This window comes from Channa argus, chromosome 14, assembly GCF_033026475.1.
Source record: "Channa argus isolate prfri chromosome 14, Channa argus male v1.0, whole genome shotgun sequence".
NCBI lineage: Eukaryota > Metazoa > Chordata > Actinopteri > Anabantiformes > Channidae > Channa > Channa argus.
The window spans coordinates 12,216,866-12,227,414 of NC_090210.1; positions in this window are offsets into that span (position 1 = coordinate 12,216,866).

Here is a 10,549-nt window from a genome sequence, read left to right on the forward strand (position 1 = left end):
AAATGGACACTGCACTTGATTGAGGCAAGTGGAACAAAGTTAAAGATGTGAAACAATAATAACACTGTGAAATAGCTGAATGCTTTATTAGACATTTTTGCCATGAGGGAATTTCAGGCAAAAAAACTCCAAAAAACATTTGGACTGTTCTGTGGTGCTACTGTATGCAAAAAAAAATAAAAATAAAAAACAGCTTTCCCCACTGTGTTTGTTGGTCTGAGTAGGAAAGTGTGTCAACACTGACATTACTACTACAATAGACAAATAGATATGATGTGTGTGTTCTCACCAGAAGGTGTGAGTGTGCACATATAATCCCCGTTTAACAGCCACCATCTGCTGCAATCTGCGTTCTTCTTTGCGCAAACATCCAACATCCAACCACCTACCAGACAACTTTTCTCTGTCTAGAAACACACACACAGACACACACACACACGCACACACTAACACGCACACAAGCACACTCAATCTACCATACAGTACATGCACTGACACAAAGAAAGGCATATGGTCTGTTACTTCTCAGGCTTTGTGACAGCTGTCAGTCAGCAGTCATTAACTAAACACACACACACGCAGTTAGGGCAGTCTTGAGGTTTAGCGGTCCATGTGATCAGATTGGAGGACAAGCAACTTATGTCCCATGTTAGGACAATAACAACTCTTCAGGATATTAACTTGGAATTTCAGTTTCTGTGTGTTATTGTGTGTGTGTTATTGTGTGCGTGTGTCTGTGTGCGTGTGTGCGTGCATGTGTGTGAGAGAGAGAGAGAGAGACCCCTCTGGCTCTTGTGCTCCATCACCAGTGTGACATGGGTTGATTGACACATCTGAGTTTTGAAAGGACAGGCCACACACACACACACACACACACACACACACACACACACACACACACACACACACACACACACACACACACACACACACACACATCTGTATTCAAATATTCAGTCCAGACAGGATGTCAACTTTCTGAAGCCGTTTTCATGCAGAATCTTTGGCATGATCCAGCTGTCATGTCTCTGCTGGTGGGAACAAACCGATGACATGAGTCATCCACGTCTGCTTCTTGTTTGGTTTTTACTCAGTAAAAAAGCTAAAATGCTCATTTTAATTCCAGTGCTAAAAAACATTGTTGGAAGCCACAGGCTGCGACAGATGTTTTTGGTGTGATGCTCACAAGGTTTAGCAGCTGGTGTGTTGACACCCAAGGAAACATGCAATCTGTGCCACACACTTGCAACCACCTGCCCTTCTTAACAGCTTTGTTTGGCAAAGCAGCTACCTGGTCAACCTGATAAATGCTCGGTTTTCTTCGGCGATAGTGTTGTGGACACATGCCGATTAAAGCTAAATATACAACCCTGTGGCCTATTTACACATGCAGAGGGCACAACACATTAACAATTAATTTAGAGTCGTGATTATGTTATTTTAAGTCCAGTGTTTACTCTCTGATCTTTGGCAGCTAAATGCTAAGTTTGTCACTAAATTATTTTGTGCTTTGATGTTCTGGTGAAAAATCAGGCTGCAAGTTTATTTACATAGCACCTTTCATACAGGTTTATGCAATTTAAAGTGTTTCACACTGAAAAAGGCAATACAACACAAAAACAATCAAAGCAGTTTTAGTATTTTTTGCATAAAAATAGCATTAAATACATAATAACAAGGCATATCAAATAAGACCAAGGACACCTGGGTAGCTGACTTATTTGAATTTGCTGTAGCCTAGTATCCCAGAAAATTCATTGTGTGCCAACTAGAAGTCTTTAGGTCTATAATGTTTGGTCTGTTCAAATGAAGTCTGTTTGAGTATTTGATCTGACATTTTCTGTGAGAACCATTTTGAGTGGTCATCTGCCAACAGCACAGCTTCTCAGAGGATGTAACTGACCATTTTTGCTACTTTCTGCTGATGAAAGAATATTTGTTGACTGGTGCATTGTTATTATACTAGGTCTAGGGTTACGTTTGCATGCCTTTACTATGAAGTTGCATTTAGGGTGATGCTGCTGTCACCAAGAACACTGCTGCCTCAGTTGCAAATTATTCTTCTGTCCGAGCGGAGTTGGCAAGTAATCTGTATTTAGAAGCCTGAGAGGTTTGAAAGCCTATACATAATGCACATCACATCCATTATGGTCCTTGAGTTCCTAACAGACATTAGGGAATGTTTTCTGAGACCCTTAAAGTAGTTTTAACATAGCTTTATCAGATGAAATAAAAAGCTACTGTGTACTCATTGTGCATTAGGCATAAAGTCACACAAGACATCTTACATAAAGCACATTAGCCTGTGTTGGACAAATAAAGGAAAAAAGTTATTGTTACTTCAACAAACAAAAATACACAGAATACAATAAGCTGGACTAACAGCTCACTACACATTTAAGGTTAGCATTAGGTTGGCTACTACATTGTTTTTCATCACGCATTGAACAAACGTTTAGAGTTTTATTTGAACAAGAATGACACAGCTCATATGTGGAAAACTCTCTCTTCTGGCTTTTCAAAAAAAAAAAAATTAAGATTATGTGAACATTAATATGACTTACATCTATTTATAAAATATGTATTTATAGTGAGGCACCTTTCTAGAATTGAAATGATTAGTTGATTAATCTATTGACAAAATAAACAATTTTTAAAATGAAGTGTTTCAGTCAAATTAAATAACAATGTTTATTTATGGACTTGCGTGGTCCAAGTAAAATGTACAACAAATGTCATTGTTTGCAATAAAAAATGCCTTGATAGTTTCTTTAATGAGTTATAAAAATAATTTGCACCCCTATGTTTTCCCTTTTTCAACAGCAACCGAAACCAAACCAAAGTTGAAGTGAGAAACGTGACAGAGACCAGATCTTTCTGAGCAGATTGTTGATGTTTGACAAAATCACTTACTAGAGAAGAAGATAACAATTAAGATACGAAGAGATCGAAAACACTGACAAAGAGCGAAAGATGCAGACGAGACAGGAGATGAAAGGAGACTGTTGTATGAAAAAGATTAAGGAAGAGAGTACGACTAAAAGAGGGACAAAGATAGACATACACATACACAGCCCTCTTCACCCTCTAGCCCTGAGGTTAGGGGATGTAGATGGCAGACATGAAGATTGGTTTTTAGTTAAATGTCAGTGGAGGTGGAAGTACTGCCCAAAGGCACCTGTGTGCATGTGTGTGTGTGTATAGCAATGTAAAGAAAGATAGAGAAACCACAGATATGTCCCCTGTCCCCTGGGTGAGGTCAAGGTCTCTGTCCCCACTCAGCGTCATCACCTACTCCATCTACACACACACACACACACACACTCTCCGCTCCAATAATCACGCCATTGAATCAAATATATAATCAGAGAAGAAATGTCCCCTCGTCACTGCCATGCAATAATCCAGCAGGAATTGGAATTGGAAAACTTATACAAGGGTTCACCAATGCAGTCGGATGGTGCCCCAGGGCCTCAGCAGAGCAGGACGGAGGGAGAGGTGAGAGATTGGGGATAAAGCGATGACATGAGCCACTAAGAGATACAGACAGTAAGAGAGCGAAAGAGTTGATGAATGTAAACTAGAAAATGAAAAGGAATATTAGGAATATAATGAAAAAGATAAGAAGAGCTACATTACAGGTACAGAATGAAAGGAAGCTGGAGACAGAGAGGGAAGGGAAAACAGGGGTTTAAGCATGTCGTTCCTCGTGTTTGACATATTACGAAGCGTGTTACAACCCCTCTGCAACCCACCCCTTCTCCTTTATGCCTCTGCAATCTTCAGCGTTAAGAGGGGGTCTCTGAGCTCAGGTTAACTGCTAGCCCCAGGGCCTGCAGTAATACCTAACTACCCCCCCTCCACCAGCACCACCACCACCACCAGCAGCAGTACCCTGAGCTTCTACAGACAGCTCAGTCATCAGCATTGTGAACTTTCAAATTACTAAATATTATCAAAGATAATGGATCCATTATGGGCATTTGTGTACAGATATTCACATGGGATTTCAGAATAAAACAAACAAACAAAAAAGACCACAACATACAACAGTGTTCATTTTCTGTTACTAAGAGATAAGATTTTACAAAATCTTATCTTTTTATTTTACAAAATTGGAATATCATTATTTCAAACTCTTATCTATCGTTATAATAGCACATTATCACAAATTCCATTGTAATGCCACAAATTTTGCCATCGTAAACTCAGGTTCTGTAATAATGACCACTTGTTATTAGTACGTTATTTGTACTTGATGAACGACAACATTGCCAGACCTGTCTGCATTATCGCCCCCACTACATAAACAGTCTGACCTCTTATTGTTTCTCCAAATAGAGAGGGGTTATGCCACTTGCCTAAGAATGCGAGGGCAAGGCATTATTTTAAATCAGGGACGAACAATTAAATGTTTTTAAACTGATGTCACTATATAACGATGTTTTCAAACTGCAGGACTTTGACTTAAGCTGCAATTATTTTTAAATAATTGATAGATTATAAATATCAAGAAAGGTAAGTTATGTCAGCTAGAAAGAGACGAGAATTGCATTAAAGCAAAGCTGAGCTGTTTAAAAAAAGGCATCTATTGGTCTTCTTCCAATCATCTGTAGCACCTCTGCAGTGAATAATCCAGAAGAAGAATCCACAATATTGCTCTAATAATGCAATTTGGTCATTATCCTATATTGTTCTATATTATCCACATGTCAACAACTGTAACATTCAACAACATATCTACCAACATAACTTAAAACTCCCTACAGAAACTCTTAATTAAGATCCAGCATTTGTGTATGGATTTCATCATCACACTCTAAAAGGCCTGAAGTATTCGGTCGACTTTAACTAAGAAAAAACAAAAATGTGCAATCCCTTGACTCTGTGTAAATCTGAGGCCCCAGAAACATTTTTACAGTCAATAAGCAGCTTTAGTCAAATCCACATTAGGCCCCATGTTAAGGTTGAGTCACCAAATGATCTACTGCTTGACCTGGTCCAGTCACCCTTAACATCCAACACTTCCGTTCCCAAGATGCCGTCGCCACCTTTACTGCCGCTCCTTTTTGTTTCTTCATTCCTTATCACAGGACTCTTGTGACATTGATTTTTTCCTCACCTCTCCCTTTGCCATTTTCTTTTTTTATCCAGTCTTTCTCTTTCTCATTTCTTTTCATCTATCTCTGTCATTACTTCAATTTGTTTCCTCCATCTCCCCGTGTAGTCTTTACCTCTCGCTCATTCTCCATCTTCATCTCTCTCCCTTGCTGATAGTCACAGGAAGGCCACTGCTGTCAGGGAAGTTTTCTCAACCTCCTTATCCTCTCATTTTTCATCAGCTCCGCTCCGCTCCCCCCCCACACCGACCCCCCAACCCCCCGCCTTGTCTTCCCTGTCTGTCCATGGTGCAAATGCATTTGTTCAATACCTCCAGCAAACAGATTAGCGGGCTGTTATCAGCGACAGGAAGACAGTGATAATGGTTTTCACCACATCTTCTCTCTGCCACAGATTAAAATGGGCTAGGTCACCTGCAATGCTCACACAAACGCACCCACACCTTCACTCCCACTTACAAACACACACATACACACACACGTAACCAAAAGCTCTTAAAAATGTGGCATAAAAAGGAAAGTCAGATATTTAATCAATAAATCCTCATCAGTACACACGTGGCTTTTATACACACATTGCCTGACTCTCTCTCTCTCATACACACACACACACACATGTGTTTACCAGTACAACTGCAGCGTATTAACAATCTATTCTCTTCTTCTGGTCCTCCACCCCCCTTCCCTTCTTGTCTCTCAGTTTGCCATTGGATTTCCTGTCCAATCTATTGTCACAGGCTGGGGCCAAAAGATACAAGGTGAAGTCAGTTTCAATCTGATGGGCCATTGTTTTGGCTTTTTGTACACACACAGAGACACACACACACACACACACATACATACATATTGTGGCAAACAACCAGGGTTTAGTACTGGTGCTGGTTACTATGTGTGTGTGTGTGTGTGTGTGTGTGTTTGCGTGTGCGTGTGTGTGTGTGTGTGTGTGTGTGTGTGTGTGTGTGTGTGTGTGTGTGTGTGTGTGTGTGTGTGTGTGTGTGTGTGTTTGCGCGTGTGTTTGCACCTTCATGCAAGAGAGAGAGAGAGAGCCAGAGAAAGGAATAGAGTGCACTAAATAGTTCATGAAATGAGACTGGGGGTCAAGTTGAGGCTGTAGTTTTTGTGGGTTTTTTGTTTTTTGCCTCTCAAATAAGACAATATTTTAGGTTTAATTTTAAATTCTGCAAATATACCACGAACACAGGTCTTAAGAAACTCACATATCTCACATATTTAGCACAGCTATCACAAACATAATGATTTACTATTGCCTGCTGTTAGCTCAGTGTTAACACATAATGGCTTTTACTATGCTAACAGAAGTTAATATTGTGATTTTGGTAATATTACTAATAGGCAGCAAACACTCAGAGTTGGGGTAGTTAGAGACTTTGCAGGGTTGGATATTGCCACCCCTTGGGACTGTCCTTGTCTCACTCCCCTCCGTTGCAGGTTCCACATGAAGCCTGGTGAGAGAGAGTGTTCACAAACAATGAGGGGAATTCTTTATTTGTTTCAAATCTCTTGCTAGAGCTCTGTGATCATCTATGCATTATCTGCAACTGCTTATCCTGTTCAGGGTTGTGGGGAGGCTCGAGCCTATCCCAGCTGTCATCGGGCGAGGGTCGGGGTACACCCTGGACAGGTCACACAACCAATTACACCTATGGGCAATTTAGATTCACCAATTAACCTAACGCATCTTTGTACTGTGGCAGCAAACCAGAACACCAGTACCCCACACAGAACGGCCCCGGCTGGCATGGGATTTGAACTGGGGGCCTTCTAGATGTCAGCACTTACCACTCCACCACCATGCTGCCCAGGCTGGCTGATGGCCAAAAAACTAAATATTTTTTTAGAGGAGACTGGGGACGGTTGCAAAATGGGACAAATGCAACAGGTTATTAGTCCAATCAGGAATCAGATCCAGTCATGACGCTCATACTACACATGCTCAGTTAGCTCCTCCTCTTTCCATACAGAAAACAGCCCTTTGTGACCTCTCTTTCATCAAAAAGCTAATTTCAAGGCAAATTCATTTATTTTTTCCACTGTCAGATTTTTTTGTCATACTGTCCAAACTGCTTGCGTGTAGCATTGTAAAGTCATTCCATCAGATTTCTCACCTGACACCTTGTGACCTCACCCAAAAGCAGGGCCAAGAAAAGTCTCAGTAAGAACAAAAAAACAAAAAGACAAACATAGACAATGACACTGAGTTATGGCCATTTACACTTTCCATAACTGCGAGTCTGATGTGGATTTATTTTCTCCTTTACCCCGTCTCTGACACACACACACATAAGCTACATCACACGCAGACAAAACAGACAAACACACGAAATTAATGACTTACTGTTTATTCATTTAGTCTGTTTGTATAAACTTATTAAAAACTGTCTTCACATTGCTATAAAAAGTGAGTAAAGGGTGAATTTAGAGCAATCAAGCATGTCAAAGTGTTTGTATAAAGCTCACAATCTTTTGAGGATGATTACTAGTTAACCAAAGTCACCATGTGTTTTGTTCACCCCCTTTCCTTAATCTGAGTACCACCCAGTGTCTAGAAGTGATTAATTATGCTTCTGGTCAGTGAAATGTTTTCTCCCCTTGTAAACCCGTCCAGCGGTGCCCCAGCCCAGTTAATAATTAATGCCAAGGATGCTCAGTGTTTTACAGGACGCCACAGCCTTCTTTTATCAATGCAGCACATCTTTGTTATTATGCCCAACTCTGCTCACTGTTCACAAAGATTGGGGGGGTTAACATAGAAATATTATTTCTTTTGTAATATGAATGAGAGGAAAACAAAACACACTTTTCACCATAATACTCTCCGCTTCCTTTGTCCTTTTTTTCCTTACTTACACCCATCCATGCCTTTGCTCACCCATTAATAAGCTAGTCTTCTCTTGGTCTCTCCCCCTCTCTCTGCAACCGTGTCCCTGTCGCTTTTTGGAATCTACTGCATGCAAATCAGCTTCAGTGTGTGTGTGTGTGTGAAGGTTGTGTGATAAGATATACATATTTAATGAGATGGAATGAGATGTAGGTGAGGGCAAGGTCAGGGGTGACACACACACACATTTCAAACATGTATGCAAACCCTCTCAAACATGTTAACATATACATACTAAGTTAAGACACATGCATACACAGACCCTCGAAGGAGAGTGTGTGAAGTATGGTCTCATTAGGCAGGCTGTATGGGATTAACAACAGCAGTGACATTTGGCGGCTTGGAAGAGCCCAGTCTGTAAAAATGGGACAACAAGGAAAGGTGTGTGTGCCCGCCTGTGCCTACAAGTGTGCATATATATGTGTGTTAGATATAAATGTTTCCACATTTCCCTTTTTTTTCTTTGTGTTCTAAACACATACACACACATACACTAAGACACACACTTGTACCCACACACCTGGCCCAACATGTTTGATAGAAGAGCCTTATTATTTGTCCCCTGGGTATTTTAGCTAGTCTAGTTTTTTGCTGTAGTCAAACTGATTATGTGATCCGACTTTTATTACGCAGCTTTGTCCTAATACAAAGCTCCCCTAAAGGAATCTGAGTCAATGCGTGTGTATGTGTGCCTGTCATACCTCTGTCATTTCCATACTTTTCTTGGGTTGCTTGCTTCCCACCTACTGCCACCAAACACATGCAAACCCATGCAAGCACACCTACACACTGCAACATATTCAAACACACACCATCTACAATTTACTGTCCTGCGGATAGTGGATGGCCAAAGAGGCTCAGCATGTAGTGGCTGCCATCTAAGTCAATGTAGAGGAGATATTCTGGTTAACGAGCTGCAGAAATACAGTTCTCACACAGTGTCTGCATGTCTCCTATGTAGCCTATGTGCAATATGTTGGGGAGAGAAAAAGAAAGGAGACATAGGCAAAAAAGGCAGTATCCCTCTCGTCTTTTCTCGAACTTCTCTGGCTTTGTGCTGTTCTTACTGCTTTCACTTTCTGCTGTTTATGCTCTTCCTATTTTATAGGTACAAGAGAAGTGAACTTATGCAGCTTTCAATCCAGTTCCTGTCAGCCAAATTTCTAATAATTTAAAAAAGAAAAAAATGACTATTACAATCAAAATCAATCAAAAATAGTCTTTGGCCACAACTGGACACACGTCTCATGTCCTAGACCACAATGAAAACAACTCACAGTGACATTAAGAAACACGGGCTACAATAGTGTAAAAGGCTTCATAAGGGCCACTTTTGAAAAATAAAAACAAAATCTGGCTCTGTTCTTTTTGCAGCTCTGCAATGTCAGATTTTATTTAGGGTGTATTTACAAAGGGGTTGGCAGAGGATCAGTGGGTAGAATGAAAACCTATGCCAGAGTGTCCCTGGACAAGACTTTGAATCCCCTGAGGTTTCACATGCCAGTGTACTTCAGCAAACTGGGAGGGTTGCATCAGGAGAGCGTCCAGTGTAAAAACTTGTGACAAATGAACATTTACTAATAAAACATAATATTATATAATACTTCTACTACTGCTACTACTACTAATGATAATAACAACTGATACTTTATTTATCCCTGTGGAGAAATTGTTGTTGGACAGCTGAACATAGATGGATTAGTGCTACTAACGGGTTTTCAGTGTCTTGTCAAAAGACACCAACATGTTTCAGGGGGAACCAAGAACCAAACCACCAACCCTGGGGTTCATGGGCAGTTGCTCTCACATTGTGAGAAAGTCACCAAGCTTTCTCACAATGTGACATGGCTTATGTCTAAATAGTGTTATAGGGTAAAATCGAGATTACAAAAAGATATGCTAAGATTTGTTGTGCACACTGTTACATGCATCTAAAGCTATAGTGTCAATTTAGTGTATAAGGGCCTAAAGCAGGACTTGGCAACTTTTTTTTGTGGTTTTTGGCCAGAAAGAAAAACAATGGTCTGGAGCTACGAAACCTATTTTAGCCCTTTACATGCAGTTACCACAGTCTATTGGTCTAAATTAGTCTGTCGCCATTTCTAATAGAAAGTATGAAATAGATGCAATAATAGCTTTTATTTGAAAATATAAATATAGTGCCAACTTCGAAGAACTCATAGTGAATACAGATCATTTGTTTGACTCTACAGACACTGAATCTGTGAGTAAAAGCCAATCTGCGTGCTGTACAGAAAGCATTATGGTTTATAAGGCCAATAATAATGAAATTAAAATAATTAAGTTACTGCTGCTGTGCATAAAAATGCACTGTCAGTCTCAGTGTTGCAGTAATGTGGAGCCACAATGAGCCTCTGAACATTTGATGGCTATAGATGTTTTATAAAGTTAAGCCTAAGACTCTACATTCGTTTGTTTATTGGAAAAATTTGTGGAAACTGCCTTCTTCAAAACATAACCAGGACATTTGACATAATTTAGCAGGGGACTAATCTGAGCTCTGGCCTGG